General features: G+C 38.3%; 1 long non-coding RNA gene across 2 annotated transcripts in view; it reads left to right on the top strand.

Annotated features, from left to right (window-relative positions):
* Positions 1-11,566, top strand: part of LOC130142232 (uncharacterized) — a 66,640-nt gene extending 55,074 nt beyond the window's left edge. Inside the window, exon 5 of one of the 2 annotated variants that reach the window (XR_008819335.1) lies at positions 10,084-11,566. This is a non-coding gene — a long non-coding RNA (uncharacterized LOC130142232). Of the gene's footprint in view, positions 1-1,204; positions 3,832-10,083 lie in introns of those variants that run through there. The other variant, XR_008819336.1, reaches the window with a different exon arrangement.
* The last annotated feature ends 2,558 nt before the right edge of the window (positions 11,567-14,124 follow it).

Raw genomic sequence — 14,124 nt, 5'->3', positions numbered from 1 at the left:
TTGGTTTGAACCAATTGGTACCAACAGGACCAAGGACTTCCAAAGCAGGACATCCTTCCTCACTGTTCTTACATTCCTTTTAAGAGCAAGTTGTTTTATAATATGAATAGGAACTTTTCCTTAAGCATCACTTAAAAGCATAGGGATTATTCTTCCTGTTATTTCTGAACTCCTGTCTTCCTATCAACTTTCTCCTTGCCCTGTGCATCATCCTGTTTTAGGGCTGCCACAGCTGTGATACCTCCAGAGGCATGGACTGTACTGAGCTAACCTGGGCCTGATAGGACCTACTACCAAAAACCAGCTTGCCTTCTGCTGCCGAGCGGAGTCTCATCGCTTGGGAAACAGTGCAGCTGTAAGGCTCCTAAGCCTGAACCATGGAAGCTTTATCCTGGTGCATATCTGTTGACTGTGCAAAAATTACTCTTGACTTCTAACACAAATGCAGCGGAGAATAAGTCTTGATACTTATTTCCTTGTCAGCTGTAGTGAGAGACTATTATTTTTATCTTCTGCATTCAGTAAGTTCAGTGTATTCATTAGGAAAACTTTATCTGTACTTACACAACATGAAAAGGTCATTTTAGCCAAAATCTGCTTCTTAAAAAAAAGTAATATATGCAGTCATTGAGGACTGTGAAAGGTGAGGAATGTAAATTGTGTGTAGCTGGGCAAAATACTGTTCCATACATTGTTTCCCAGCTCCCCAGATATGTGTTCTTTGTCTTAATCACTTCAGTGCCACAGCAGGACCCTGATTTTATTTATTTTCAAGAGAGGAAAAATCGTTGAAGAGGAGGTTTCTTACTTTAATTGTAGCCTATGTATACCTATAAATGTAACTGCTTATACTTATCCTATTTACTTGATTTTTATAACGTGGAGGCAGCATCTCAGAGAGTGATGACAGTGGCTTTATAGGGCTAAATAAGGGTGAAATAATGATTTCTGTCTGTGACTTTACTGGACAACTTGGTCACACTTTTTTGTTCTCCGTTACCTAGCTATTCAAGGTAAGCTCAGAACCGATGAGTTTGTAGCTTGGGTTTAAAGTTCCCCAGTAAGAGAGTTGTTGCCTGTGTCCCACCCACCCCTGCCCACCTTGTGCCACTAATTATCATGTAGACAAGTAAATTAGGATCTCCCTTTCATCTTGTAAATTGAGAATATTCTCTTAACATAATTTTTTTTTTTTTTTGCCCAGGTAGGCAAAGAAGAAAAGAAACCCCTAGATACCACAGGAGGGAATGTTGTAATGCCCTCTCCTTTTGTTTGTGATTTGGTCTCACTTTGGCATTGATGTCAAACTCTACCATAGGTATTTGCCTTTGGCCCTAAAGGAGCTGTCATAATCACAGAACAGTAATAGCTTTGCACGGGACTTCATTGTTGTCACACTAACATGCAACACACATTAGCACATGAACCCAGTGATGTGCTTTTTGTGATGACCTGGACAAAAATAAAAATATGACTAGATAATGTGACAATGTATTAAAAAAACATCTGTAAGGTCAAGTATTGGATCCTCTTCAAAAAAACAGATAATGTTGATCATCATTTCGTACATTTACCAAGATTCTGTGCACCTCATGAATCACTGCAGTTCCAGAGAAGAGTCCTTTAGAAGCTGAATATCAGTTACAGCCATTTATTGCACATTGAGGAACAAATTGAAGAGAAAGGCAGGAAATTAGGAGACATCTGAGTACCCATGAGTATTATATGTATGATTGCATACATACATTTTAAATTGCTGTATGATATGTTCTAATAATAAGTCATCTTAGGAAGATCTTAGAAGAAATATAGGCAGAAAGATATTCTCTGTGTGCTGATGAAGCGATGCTGATTTAGCATGGATACTTGAGCAGGTACTAAATATAATCAAGTTTTATGCAAATCAAAGCCCCAGTCAGCACTTCAGTGACAACTGAGAAGAACTTATTTTCCGAATAACACTCACTTCCGAGTCCAGCATGCTGTTATCAAACTAACTAAGGTTTACTTTGTGCAAAAAAGAAGCTATCAATAGGAGCACCGTATCACACTACCAGCTATCATCTGACTTCTGTTTACTATTACCTTCAGTTAAAAGGAAGTCACTGCGATTTATGTAATTTTATTTGAATGGATAAAACATTTCTGTTGGGAAGAAATACATGTGAAAAGACAAATGCAGGTCACTTGTGAGTATATTGAGCACGGTATGCTACCGGGTATCTTAAAACTGACGGGTATTAATTGTAAGTATTAATTATAACTTACTACTGAGAAGCTTTAAATAACATTTTCTTAAGCCGATTCTTTTCTATGACATATGTATTGCAGTCAAAGAGCTGTACAGCTGATGTTAAATGAAAGTCAGAGTGTGTCGTGTGGGATGTTTTGGGGAGTGCATCAGGTTGGTTTGAAATTTTTTGGTGATTGTAAATGGGAACTTTCCTTGAATGACAGAATAAAAAATGGTCAGCATCGTTTTGTCAAAGAGTAAGCTATTTTCCTAATGTTATTTAAACATATTCTTTGACCAGAAGAGGTTATTTTGGCAGCAAAATCCATTAATTGAGGAAATAAAAGGGAAGTAAAGAATTTGTTTCCAAAATTCAATTAAGAGAAGAGAAGTAACATCTGAACAAATTCACCCTAGTAATAAATACACTAAGTATAAATCTCCTAGGTGTTTTATGGTAAATAATAACTTAAGGTAGTCACTAGGGATATCCCTGTATTACTCCAGCTTTAGTAACGGTGAAATGTCATCTGTTTTTAACAGAAAGGTGCATTAAAGGAAAATAAAGCTGTTAGAAAATATATCCTGGATGACATTCATGGCCCCAGTGAACTGTGTTAAGGCACTGCAGTAATTAAAAATTCACTTCAGAGGAGCTTATTATTCCTTGATTCATAGTTACCCTGTCTATCAAGAGCCTCCTGGACCCAGGCCTTATGAAAACATGATGCCTCCATTAGTTACTAGATTTCTGACTTAAATCTTCAAAAAAGATGTAAAACTTTTCCAAACCATGCAGATAAAAAACATGAATAAAAAAAATTTAGGGAGCATTTAGAAATAAAATAATTAATCCACAGTGGTTGCTTTCAAAAATTTAGCAGCTATGCCAATATAAAAGAAAATTCCTCATTGACTTATGTGCCAGGTTTTTAATATCTAATATTTAGTTAACCAGAAATCGTTACAATTTTACCATTTCTAATATCCTATTAGTAATACTGAGGAGAGAAGTTAATTGTGTTAAGAAAATACACTTTTCTGTTAGAAGGGCTTGAGAAACTGGCAATGAAATAAACATAGTTGGATAACGTTTTACTCTGTTCCATCGTAGCTGCTACTACTCAAGTAAATGGAAATGGTATCAGAAAAATGGTGACGTTCTCATATTAATATGCAGTTAATATTCTTAAGGACTACATTGTGGATCACAGCAGTATAACTCTGTTGTACTCCTGGCAGTGATTCCTGTTTGTTTTGGGTTGGGTTTATTTTTGCATTTGAGAGGGTATTAATAACAGCAAATTTGATTCAGTTAATGCTAACTTTTCCTGCAGTTGAGGACTTGTGGCTCTGGTCGTTAAAAAACAGCTAAAGTGTTGTTCCACTGTAAACTGGAAGGATCTCATGCCTCATAAAATGGACCATTTTCAACTGCCCCAGGAAGTGTTGGAAGATACTATTCTTGTTTTACAATAGCTAAATATGACTTTGGTCAGTTTTGCCCAGTGTTTTTCTGATTACACCAGCTGGACAATACTTCCTTGACATGCAAATGGTAAACTGAAGACCAACTGGTGGTTTTTAATGTCAGCAGACTTACTCTGTTACTTCAGTTGATCACCATTAAAAAAAAATAATAAATTACTTTCTTGCTTAAAACTATCAATCTCAGAAACACTGCAGTGTTCTGTAGAGGGAAAAGGGTATTTTAAGTGTGAATAGTTAAACAATTTATTGCAATACAGAAAACTGCTAGAAAGTTGGTGGTAGAGGACCTAGGTTTTTGTCAAGGGATTAGAGAATGAGATGCCAATTGAAGGAGATTTCTGGAGGGCTAAGTTTTATTTAAATGAGTTTATCTCACCAATCTAAGGAATTTCATTAGGGTTTGGTTAGGTATTTTATCACCTTCAGATACAGGGTGAAGGCAATGTTTATTTGGTCACTGGTACTGGACAGGGAATCAAAAATGCTATTCTTAGTGCTGTTACTACCTTGATATATGATGGGGAAATAACCTGTCATCTGTACTTCACACATAAAATTGGAAATAACATGCTTTCCTTACTTCAGAGAAAGGAGAAGTGAAGAATGGCCATGCTGGGTGAAATTTTTGGGCCCTAAGTCATATTTCTGTTAGTGGCCAGTAGTGAACATTTATGTATGAGTTACAGGGCACACAATAACACTTGTAGTTCTGGAGTTACGTGAACTGGGAGAAATAGTCTTGTTTTAATACTTCCTGGTGGGTGAATACTATAGTGGGTTTTTTTCTTCATTTTTGTTTTTTCTTTTGAATTCTTGTAAACTTCCAGCACAGAAAGCATCCTTTGTCAGGAAACTGGGTGTTGGACTGATATTTTCATAAAAACATCTAGTTTAATCACAAAATCTTTTGTGACTAGAAAAAGTCGGCTTAGGAGCTGTCACTCTGTATGCTTAGTTGTATTATGTTTTGCTTGCATTGTATTGAAGATGTTCAGTCTGGTAAGGAGGAATGCTGCTTGTAAAACATTGCAGAAGGACCTCATGGAACTCTATCACTAGGCAAGAAAATGGCAGATGATTATGGCCTTTCACAGCTGATTCAAAAGGCCTGATCTCCTCCTTTTCCTGCTCAAAAAATGGAAATGGTAGAGATGATTGTCTTAAATAAGTGTAGTGGATAATATGACATGAAGTGTTTCATGATGTTTAGGCTTCAGCCTGTGGGAAGAAATGGTATCCTCAAAACTTTACCCGTTCAAAGACCTAGGATAATCAAAGTTCTTAAGCCTGTCAAGATAAAATTCTACAGTTTTTTAGTCTCCCTTTGATTAAGGGTACTTAAAATCTGAACTGAATTTATGTCTATGAAATATCTGGTCTGAGGAAGAAACCTCATTCTCTCTGTGAGATATTAGGGTTTTTCTTTTCTTCCAATTTGATGTCAGTGGTGACCTAGGTGTCTATTTAGAACAAACTGCACAAGGTGAAGAGAAAATGCGTTATCCTTTCTTCATGTGTAATACAATGTGGTGGCAGGAAGCTTTATCTTTCTACAAGAAATGAAGTAGCTGCAAGGAATGTGAATATTTATATGGGAACATCTACACTTACAGGGGCCTTTAAAATACATCTTTCATGCTAATTCGCATTACTGGGTTGCCTATGACTCTGGCTGTTCTAGTTCACCTTTGTTTTATTAAAGGTGCACCCGAGGTCAACTGCCACTAACTATACTGTTAAATATTGATTTAACAATTTGAATTAATGTAATTTTCAGTTGTAAGTCCCTACTTAATGTACAGCAGCACTTCAGTGACCCAGTCAATAAGATCAATAGCACTCATGTGAAGTTCAGGCTATGGCTGTCACTGACTTGCTCTGCCCTTCTCCTTCATGTCTTCACCCAGGGTCAGACAGGTTTCAGTAAATGCACAATCTACGTTCCTGCTAATGGGCTGTGGGATGTCTCTAGCTAGATGCATTTTGTGTGCACTGATGGCTTCTGAAGCAGATTGTTTGGTGCGTCGTACTGATTTTTGTAATCACGTTGCTCTTTCTCCTTTGACAAGGGAAAAGATTAAACAGTGAAGGTGTCTTTTGTGGTTTGTTTCAAGGTTTTCTGCAAGGCCTTGTGTAACAGTTAAAGGCTCTTGATAAGTAAAAGTACCCAGTCATTTGTAAACAGCAAGTCTTTGCTTGATAACACTTGCTAATCAGTGTGTCAGAGCTAGAAGGCCAGTATTTAAAGATATAAATACTGCTAAGTTAAGCATGTATTTTAAACGTTTGGTTAAATGTCCAGGGTTGATTTACTGGCAATCTGGAGAATTATGCTGTAATGAGAGTGGAAGTATCTGAGCAGCCAAATTAAGTACTTTGTCAAAGTGTCACTTAAAATACTATGTGCGTGAGTATTGCATGGGAAAAGTATGTGTGGTTGCTCCTATTCCATGAATGTACCACTTCTGACAAAGGCAAGTCACAACTGGCCAGTATTCAGGTGGTAAACTGATGGTAAGTGTAGATTTGAGTGTCTACACCCTGAGTCAATTTCCCTCTGCACAGTTTTCGTTAAATGTAAGAGGTCTTATTTTCTTGACCTCTGTCTCTTTTAAGCCAGAAGTATACGTGTGCATTAGTAGATGGAAAGTCTGTGTGAGCAAGAAAGCATGACAACTAATGTCTTGTGACAGATTTTGAGAAGACGTAATAATAATATGTTATAATAATAGATAATAGATAATGGTATGTATTAAATATGAAACTGATGTTTGTGGTTTCATTTAACAAAAGAATGGCAGTAGCTCTTACAGCTTGGGAGAGGGCAGAAGAAAAATCTGCTTTCATATGTCTTGGCAAAAACCCCTCCATCTCTGCTTTCCCTCCGTAATTCATGGTGAGATCCACCTTATCATCTTGTCCTGCCACACACTCTCCTTGCATTTTCCCTTGTGCGGTGTTCTTGTCACACAAGTTTACTCACCTGTAAAGGAGGTGTTACAGGATGCCCTGCTTCTCCTTGAACCACCAGCACCCAGGTATTTCTAAAAGGTTACAGATAGCCAGAAGGAATGGTGCAGCTGCTGAAGCCATGTGCTTCACATGCACAACAGGGAAGGCAATACACGAGTGGCTCCGACTAGGTAAAGCTTAGAGAATGTAATTAGAGAACACTGGTTTTCCCTGGGAAGGTACTACATTAACTGTAAAAAGCATGATAAACTATCAAATCTTTTTTGTTCTAGCTTCAGATAACAGAATGAAGTGTATGGATCAGTAGTGAAAGCTGCATGTCTTTCTGCACTGGCTGACCATCCTCAAGGATACACTTGCAAATTCGGCTGTTCATGGCTTTCCTTATACGTTTCCATGTGGCACTGTTTTCTCAAAGCTGCATGTCACACGTCTGTTTAGATGACATGAAATAGGATGTCTAAGAGGGAAAATAGACCAGTGCAGGTATATAGTTCAGGTATGTCTCTTAACTTGAGAAAGTTAAAGGATGGTAACATTAGATACTAATTTATGGTTTCAGCCATTTACAAGTGTCTTCTGTGAAGATCAAAATGTGAAGCTGCTTTTCTCTGAAAAGAAAGGCTTGTGTCTTTGTTAAAAAAGAAAGCTGCCTTTGTGCTTTCTGACCATTCTGTTTCATATTGTAACCTTTCAAAAAGCTCTTTTACCTGTATGGAATATAACAGATTAAAAAAGCCTCAGGGGATCTTTGTTCTGAATTGCTTCTTTCACTATTTGTTTTTCTGAGTTATTCTTAATGAAAATAGGAACAACCTTGCTCTTAGAAAGAATTTTTCTTCTCTCCTGTGTTCCACTTCTGGGTTTGCATGTTCTGTAAGCTGAGAGATGTAAAGATTAAAAATTCTCATCATGCCCATCTGTCTATATGCTCTGTACTTTATCATTTGGCAGTTGAGTATCAAAGCAACATTATCAATGTTCTTTGAAAACTAAGCAGGTTGGATATGCAATTTAGAAGAAAAACAATTACACTGTGTTAGCTTGCTTTTGGCAAGAGTGTTAGGGCTCATCTTGGAGACAGGAAACAAAAGCAGCACTTCATCTTCATAAATTTTAAATGAGGAAAAGTGTGTGTGTGTGAGAAAGAGAGTTGTCTGGCAGGAGCTTTTCCCTACGTTCTTTCTTCAGCTAGTTTTCTTCACTCTAGAATATGTACTAGTCTGTGCTGCTAGTACTGGATGGAATAATATGTATTTCCCTGTAACAAAAGTATTACTAATGATTGTCTTACTAGCTTTTCTTTCAGACTAACTTTCTGATATTCATTAAAAAAAAAAGGCTGTGCTTTGGTGACAAGCTTCACAACCAAAAAGAAAGAGGATTAGAAGAGTTAATAGATGTTGTATAGACTCCTTTTCATTCAGACAGGTTTTTTTGTGTTATTTTTTTTTTGTTTGTTATTTTTTATTTTATCTGCGCAGAGCCTACCATGGTATGTTTTTAAGCATATCATCATGATCATGAGTGATCATTCTTAGATCTTTATAAGAAACATTCATGACATTCTGTCTGCTAAGAGTACTAAACTGAATGTTATCCTTTTTTTTTTCAAACATCTATGCAAAAGCCATCATATATTACTGTTTTTGAGAGTCCTCCAGGCTAAGAACAAGAGTGTGACGGAATGTACTGACTCTGGAGAAATTGCCTTTTAGGGAGTATATAAAGCAAGTTTAGTGGTGAGCATGCATTTTAGTGGGTTTTTTGGTTTTTTTTTTCCCCCTAAATGAGAGCCATAACTCATCCTGCAGCACTTGTAATGAAGTTCTGAACAAAGTCAAGAAAACCTAACAATGTAAGTGTCTGTCCTCCGCAAGAAAGGTCTTTGCTCTGAACTTTAAAGCAAACCATAAACATCAAAAAATTCTCAGTGCATGATACTAACCATGTGACTGAGGCATACCCTGGATTACAGCTTGCCAGTATTGTGTTGCTTGCACTTGAAGTCTGTCAGATGTTTAATAAGGACAATATGTTTGCCTTAAAACTAAACATAAAACATTCTTCTACTTCCTTAATTTTTTTTAAATAAATAAAATCCTTAATTTGATGTCAGAGTTATAAGCATTTTTGTTGTTGCTGCTTAGTGGTTTTAGGGGAATCTGAGTGTAGAAAATTATTTAAAATACTGTTTTTCTGAATTCTAGCCGTGGAGTGTGAGAGTGTGAGATATAACCTAGCCAGTTTTTATTCTGGGCTCCATCAGAGGTTAAAAAAAAAAGTGCAGGTTTGGTGTGGATATCTTGTCCATACTAAACTTTACAACTTGATCAAGACATTCCTGGAAATAGGTTATATTTTAATGGGTAAACCAGATTCGCAGCTCTTGAGGAAGCTCTGGGTTCTTCCTCCTAGAGTTTTATACCGGTTTGTTTTTTTTTTTTTTTTTTTTCCAGGTCTGCCTATTTGAAAGAACATTGCATTATCAGTTTGGGAAAGGAGTGTGATGATTATATTTCTAGGTTGGGGTCTGAGTTCTGTCACTAAGCTTTTAGGGGCCAGTGTAGATGAGCAGTAAAGCTGCACTGTATTTTTAATGTAAGGGTTTACATTATTTCCACAATGAGCTACCCCTTGAGGAGGGCAGGAACCTTGAGCCCGAGATGCAATTTCATGGTGTTCAGATTCATTGAGTAATTGTGACTGGAGATAAATTTGTTATGATGACTTTCTCTCTGCTATGTTCTTAGCAGGAGACAGTCTTAAACATCAGCAGCATGCTGGCAAGGATGTGAAATTCGGTCCCCTCTGCCTTGAAGAAGGGCATGGGTCACCTAACTCGCCACCTATTGATGTTGTCTGGGATGAGTTCTCACTGCAGCCTGTTGATCCTGTCCTGGTTTGCTTAACAGTATCAAGACAGCTCCAGTATATCTTAAATATATTTCATCTGCCAGAAAATTGGCTATGGTTTATTCTGAAGAAAAGGTACACTGAAGCTTTTCTGGTTTGTATAGAGTTCTTAAACAGTCATTGAAAAGCTTATGATGCTTTGTTGGGTGGTAAGGACTATCAAGATGATCAGGATTTTGCTTTCTCTTTAGTGGGTAACTACATGATTAATGTGAAGTAAACAAGAATGAGCTAGAGTCATTTACAGAGTGCCAGGTAGAGTGCTCTGGGACATAATTGTGTCCTTAGGGAAGATCCGGTTTTTCTTCTGCTGCAGAAGAATTAGTCACTGTGTTATTTGTTTCAGTAACTTGGGAACCAAGGCTTTTCTCTTTTTTCCCTTTGTTACAGCTGCCCACAGGAGAACAATATGCAATTCAAGTGAAAAATGTCATTCCTATGAAAAAAAAATAAAATCATTTGTGTTGCAGTTTGAAAAGATTCCAGACTACCATGAAAATGGGCTAGAAGTAGGAAAAGCAATTCTTCGTTGGCCCATTCACGGTCACCAAAAGAGAAACCGCATGTTCTGAAGAAAGGCACATGAGGAATTCAGAGGAGCCAGCACCCGAGGGCAGATGGAAAAGCGTGCTCAGACCCACTTCCACTGTAGTCCGCATGAATCCTGCACCTGAAATTTGTTGCCATGCTGAGTACCGTGACTATGACAGCATGGTCCAAACTGGGTACTACTGTGCGTTGACCGCCGTGTGAGGACTTAGTTGATGTGTTTGGAGATGGGATTCACTGAGCAATGGCAGCGGTATGGTTTTGCATGGGCTTGGAGGGTCTGTTAAGCATGAGGTATTTTTCAGTGCACTTTTACAGGTTAACAGCAAATGCACCTGACTGAAAACCGGGAGAGGAGGAGCAGACCTGAGCTGATGTTGTAGCATGACCTCAGCGAGCAGGAGCAGTCCTGGCCCTGGCCTGGCAGAGGGCTGTGCAGGTCTTGTACTGTGGCTGTGTCAGCCTGCCAGGGACATATGCATTTTATCACTTGGTACTGAAGTGAGGACTGCTGCCTGGCAAACCTACACCTGTCTGTTTCCAAAGCTATGCTATAAGAGATTTGGCTCTTTAGCTGTCTAAATACTGCTACCAGCAAGCTTCAGTCCTTGCTATTGGTGGCCACGTGTGCTTGGCAAGGTCTGGGGGACCTGTGCAATCCAACCCTGGTTTGCCTCAGAAATCCCTGTATGGGGAGGGATGCAGATGACCTGGCTCTTGTCTCTTTCCAACAAACTGCCTGGTATTCCTCTGGCAGCAGACTCCTCTATTAGACAACACAGAGATGACAAAAACAGTGTAAATGCAGGTCAAGTGAAATGGTTAAATAAATCAAAGAAGTCCCTGTTGAGCTACATGCAGCCACTGTTGTCCACCTTTCTGTTTCGATGAAGATGTGGGGAGCATGTTCAGAGCTCTGCTGCAAATGTTTGCATTCTGTGATTCTGAAAGGGAGTATTTTAAAAACTGTTTTAATATGTGCCTGGGCATTTAATTAAGCTGAAAAATAAAAATACAGGAGGAAAACAATAAAATTACATGAAGCAGATAATTAGTAGAGATGTAGAGCTTTCAAATGGTGTTGAATGTTTTAACCTAAAGGGCAGTGGTCTAATAGCTGAAGTGGATTATTTTAGGCTCATATGAACAGCTCAGCTCACTTTTAGGTATCAAGTTGCTGATCTTAAAATTGTCAGCAGGGCCTAGCTGTCACAGAGGTGTTGAAAGAGAGCTAGCTCTTCTTTGCTTTAAAATGATCTAAAATATAGTCCTAGTATTACAGCATATGTTGTTTTAACTTATCCTGAATTTTGAAGTAGGAACGAGGGAATGTTAATAAGCAGATCAAGCAAATTATCTGTGTTGTGCCCTAGGTTTTAATTTTACACAATTTCATAAGCCATTCAAAAGAACAGCTACCGAGAAGTTGTTTATGGGGGTGGGGGGGGTGGGGGGAAGGGAATGCGAGAAGGGTTCACACTAGGTAGTAGAGACCAAAAAATAAAGACTGAAGTCACTCACCTACATGTGCACGAGCAAAGTATATTCCTCCATGTCTCCTTGAGTATTTCTGAAGAAAATATACTGATGCTTTTAATGAATGTTTTTGGGAGTGTAAAGTTGACCTGCATTAGATTCAAGTATGTCGAGGAAATTCTTATATTTAGAATCACATACTTGTAAGGGTGTTTTGTTTGCATTAGACTTGGGATTATTGAAGTTTTAAGTGAGCTGCAAAAAAGAAAAGGAGGATGATATTCAATTAGGTTCTCCAGTAGCTATGCCCTGAGGAAAACAAATCAATGATAGGCAGCTTTTTTTCTTCATAGTCCAAAGAAAACATTTATTATGGTATTCTAATAGCTCAGGAAAGTCTTTATATAACTAGGCAGGTAACTCAGCTGGTTTTGGTCTGATGTAGGATTGATTAAAGAGTTTGTGGATTGGAAAAGAGAATGAAATGAGCCCTTCACAAAGCAGCACCTCGTATCTCAACTTCATTGAACTTTCTGTTGCTTTGAACACTTTTATGCTTAAAGAATGTGACTAAGCTGTCTAATATGCTAGCACTCCAGTTTCTTTTCTCCCATTCCTGGCAACATCCCAGAGCAAGCTGCTCCTAAATGTTCTTCTGCCATTCAGCTCTATTCATGTTTCTTCTTTTCCTTCTGGTTTAGCCTAGCACAGGGTAGGTATATAGATATTGCTAAGGAAAAGCTATGAAAATAGGCTACAAGGAAATGCAGGCAGCTGACTTTAGAAAAAGGTTTCAAGATTTTAAGAATGAGCTCTCTGGCTGCAATATGCTTTTTTTAACTGATGTTTCTCTGAAGGGTTTGAAGAAAACTCAAATGGGAACTGTCAAAATTGCCCCAGAAAACTGTCTCTTAGGAAACTCATTTTGTCAAGCTTTGCTCATGACAAGTAGAGAGAGTAAACTTCATGAATAAACAAATACAGTGTATCCCATGCAGCTATCAGTGTATATATTTCTATTCCAAATGCATTCTGCAGCTTTATGTAGCCTTATCATAACTAAGTGTTGAAATAACTAGACAGCACTTCATATTTCATAGTTACGAATTTTGTTTCCTTCTCAAATTCTAGATAATCATAATTTCACTACTTACCCCCAGTTTTTATGACTCAGAAGTTGGAATGACATTTACAAGAAAAGATTAATGGTCTTTCTCTGTTGCCTTTTCCCTTCATCTCACAACTTTACCTGTCCCAAGCTGTACTCCAGGGCTGTCCATACTCTGAAGACAAGAGCCACCTGGTCTCCCACCTTACACTTGGTCTCAAAAGACCCTTCCAAGGCAAAAAACCCCCACAACATTTGAAGTATATGGCATTATATAGTTTATATATCAAACAGATATGTTTATACAATAATTTCAAAAACTATTATTTAGTTTTTCTAACTTGGGAGTCATTATGTCAATTTGAAGCTGTTAAAACTGCACTCCCAGTTACTTAATCTTAAATTCTTAAATGGCTTTAATGATCATCTGCTGTTCTTTTCTGATATGTGAGCCTTCTGGAGTCATGACATTTTTTCTCCCCCCCTCCCTTCAATTTTCACATATATTTTTTTCACCCCACCATGAGGGCTGGATATGTATTCTTCATAAATTTAAAAATAAAATGAAAAGTTGAGGTTCTTGACTAATACATTAATTCAGTGGTTAGGGCTGTAATATAAGGGTTCATTAACAATTGACTTGCAGAATTACTATACTGTGTTTCTGGGGCAAAATATGTACAAGCATCTGAATCCAGGGCCAGAGTCAAACCCTCATGTGCTAAGAATTACTAAGTGGCCTGAAAACTTCCCTAAAGTGGAATCTGAGTTAGTCCTGATGGAGGAGAAGCAAAGCCTCTGAAGAAAGCATTATTAAGCAGATGAATGAGGAAAATAGAATAATCCAATGGTAGTGCTGCTTCTGCTGCCACACAGCTGTACCGGAGACAAGTGACTTGCTTGCTGGTTGGGGCATGGGCTGACACATGCCTGAGGAACTGCAGCCTAGTACTCCGTACAGCATCTGCCTGAATGTGGGTGCCCACCCTCAGAGCTCGGGCAGCAATACACTGTTTTTGTGTCACCACATCGTTCCTAGCAAGTGCACTGTGAAAGCTGGTTCTAGTGATAGTTTGAAACCGGTGGAGGCCTCCTGAGTGATCGGGATTTGATGAGCAGGATAGTAGCACAGAGCTGTTCTCTTCCTTGCCCTCCTTTGCCTCTTTTGGATCTCTCACAGTCTCAGCTTGGTCAGACCTAAATATGTAGCCTATGGTTGTGAGCACCCCAGAACATGACATGCAAGACTGCTGTCGCGACGGAGGGAAGACACAGTCACTCAATATGAGTGATCAGCAGGCTTCGTTTATTGTCCCTTACAGTCACCTTTTATGCCTTGTAATAATTAGCTCATACATATGACAAAAGTTAAGCTCAT

This window comes from Falco biarmicus, chromosome Z, assembly GCF_023638135.1.
Source record: "Falco biarmicus isolate bFalBia1 chromosome Z, bFalBia1.pri, whole genome shotgun sequence".
Classification (NCBI taxonomy): Eukaryota; Metazoa; Chordata; class Aves; order Falconiformes; family Falconidae; genus Falco; species Falco biarmicus.
The sequence above is the reverse complement of the archived record's forward strand: the minus strand, read 5'-3'. Positions and strand labels throughout refer to the sequence as shown.